At 59.2% G+C, this 2,802-nt stretch overlaps 1 protein-coding gene across 1 annotated transcript in view; it reads right to left on the bottom strand.

The window, feature by feature from the left end:
* LOC113202107 (protein sax-3-like) overlaps positions 1–2,802 on the bottom strand; it is a 125,011-nt gene that overhangs the window by 45,203 nt on the left and 77,006 nt on the right. The window lies entirely within an intron of this gene.

The raw sequence follows: 2,802 nt of genomic DNA, 5'->3' as shown, positions 1-2,802 counted from the left end.
AGGGGGGGGGGGCTCATGTTTCCCGCGCAGTTAAAAACAAAAACAAAACAGAAACATGGCAAAAACATTTAGAAAATATGTGCCCCCAAAATTAACATGGAAATATATTAACTGGGCGGCTATGGGTGTTTTTATAAAAATAAAAAAAAAAAAATAGCGCAAAATAGGGAAACTAGAACATTTGTATGTTTTTCCACAGAGTCCCCAAGACTGTCTCCTTTTTCTAAATCTAAAGCATCAATTCGAGAGAAGCTCCAAGCCGTGAGCTCGCCTGGACAAACATAGTTTCTATGAAACTCGGGGCAATAATAACGCCTTTGCCTTTACTTTTCTTCTTTCGAGCCGGGACGAGGCGCAGCACGGCCGGCGCAAACTCTCTGGGGCCGTTTGGGAAACAAGCTTCAACAAAAGCCCCAGCAATAAGAAAAGCAGCAGCAGCAGCGCAAACACGTAGTGGGAATCAGGGGGATGCACTAACACACTAGCAGATCGTCCAGAGCAGCAGCGAGGGAGCGAGGGAAAAAATGCGCGGCGGAGAGTCGGCGAGTGCGGAGGGGGAGCGGGAGAGGAGTGGCAGGGGGAGGCTACGAGAGGCGCTACAAGTCTCCCGAGGGACCAGTAAAATGACCGGTCGGCCCCGCCGGCCGACCTCGCCCTTGGGTTAAAACGGCCGCCGTTTTTCCTCTTGTTCTCGTATCTCTCGTTCTCGTCTCTCTCTCTTTTTTTCCCTCGCCTCTCCTTTTCCCGTTTCCCCGGCTCCGCCGCGCGGGCGCGCAATGCCAGAGCTCTACGCACGTTTTATTTCACGTATAAAATGTAATCACGGTACGGGGCTGGTGGTGTGGGGCGCATCGTGGGTGGATGGAGAGAGGGGGAGGGGATGGCGAGGCGATGACAGAGGGCGGGGAGGGCGTGTGTGAGCGGGCCGTGAGGCTTTGGCGCGCCCGTCTGCGCGCCGACCAAGGTGGTCCACCGAGCGGGGCGCTCGCGAGCACGCGTGCCATGTGTGCCCCGTGTGAGCCCCACCCTCACGGCCGCGACACTATCGAGAGGGGGAGAGCGCCGAGCCGGGAGAGCGAGCACGCGTGCCATGTGTGCCCCGTGTGAGCCCCACCCTCACGGCCGCGACACTATCGAGAGGGGGAGAGCGCCGAGCCGGGAGAGCGAGCGCCCCCGCAGAGCGCCTTCTCAATCCCATCAGCTGCGGCTCGACAATGAGCCCCCGCCGAGTTTGCTCTCCCCGCCCCTCCCGGCTCCCGGCACCAGGTGCTCCGGGCCGGGCAGAGAGTTGTGTAACGGAGGAGGCAAACAGCCCGGAGCCGAGCGGAGCGGGGCCCAGCGGAGCCCGGCGGAGCAAGCAGTCAGCCACCTGGTTTCAGCCGCCCAAGGAGCACCGATACGGCGCAGCGCTCTCTGCTGCGGCGGGATTGGATTGCTGCTTTCGCGGAGCGGAGCAGGAGCGGGGGCGTGTAATATGAAGGACCGCGCAGCGGCAGGACCCGAGAAAAGGTCTCTGCTGCTGCTGCTTCGCCCGGGAAGAAGAAGAAAAACAGTGTATAGCTCGCCTTTTGGTGGTCCTATTGTGCTCTCTGTGCCCGCGGGACCCCATCGTACAGGTCTGCACGCCCCGGGCCAGCCTGCCGTCGCCCGCCCCGCACGCAGGTACATACTATATATATAGAGAGAGAGAGGGAGACGGGGGGGCCGATCGTATCTCTAATCCGTCCATTTCCCCCCATTTTCCCCCCATTTCCCCCGAATCCTCTGGGCTGATCCTGCGCTGCTCCTCGAAGCCCCCCCCCCCCCTGCTCCCGCACCCGCGTCTGGGATCACGCGTTACTCATGATGAGGGAAGACAAGTCGTCCCCCGGGAGTGCGAGAGAGGGGAGAAGACGGGCATCCCACCGACCCCCCGCCACCCCCCTTCGACGCCAGCTTTTAACCCGTCCTCACTATATGGCTCCCCTACCCGCTTTCCGTTTCCGGGCTCAACACTTCCGTGAGCGCTACTCCCCCAGCGGATCTACAATTACATCGGGTTCGAAATAAAAAAAAAAGAGAAAAAAAAGCAAGAGGGAATAAAACAACTTCCGTTTCCCGTTTATTCTATCTGTATATTTGCAATAAGGCGAGTCCAATCGGGAAGGGGGTCGCTGGTGTTGTGCGAATGGCTTCGCGAATTTCATATTTCCTAGATGATCACGCTGTGAGAACACGCGGGGCGCACCTGTGCCCGTCTAATTCCTGTACAAACCCCCTTTTATTTGCAGCTTTCTCCATTTCCCCCCGATGACCCTTTTGCACAACCCTCGCCCCTCCCGTCGGGGCCCCCAGACTAGCTACTCCTCCCCGTTTCCCTCCTCGCCTCTCACCCCCAACCCCCCTCTTTCCGGCCCTGATACTCCATTTGCAATCGCCCTTTGCAATGGCCCCACTGTTTCGCTGCCGCTCCCCTTCCCTCACTTCGTCGAGGGTTCGCGGGCCCCGCTCTGTGGGCGAGAGAAGGGCCGAGACGAGCGGAGAAGAGAGAGAGGGACAACAGAGAACAGGGGAAAGAGAGAGGAAGAGGGAGGTAGGGAGGGAGGGAGAGAGGGAGAGAGGGAGAGAGAGAGAGAGAGAGAGAGAGAGAGAGAGAGAGAGAGAGAGACAAAGGTGCAAAGTCGATTAGAGAGAGCGGGCGCTTCGTGCAGGCAAAAGGAAAGGGGAGAGAGCAGCAGCGGCAACGCGGCGGGGCGAAGTCCGCCCGCGAAACATGCACTTCCCCGCTATCGAGCCGGCAATATGCGCCGGGAAGGGCGGCAG

The sequence above is a fragment of the Frankliniella occidentalis genome, unplaced genomic scaffold (genome assembly GCF_000697945.3).
Source record: "Frankliniella occidentalis isolate FOCC.00 unplaced genomic scaffold, Focc_3.1 Scaffold29, whole genome shotgun sequence".
NCBI classification, from domain to species: Eukaryota; Metazoa; Arthropoda; class Insecta; order Thysanoptera; family Thripidae; genus Frankliniella; species Frankliniella occidentalis.
Note: the sequence above shows the minus strand (reverse complement) of the source record. Positions and strands in the feature narration are given on the sequence as shown.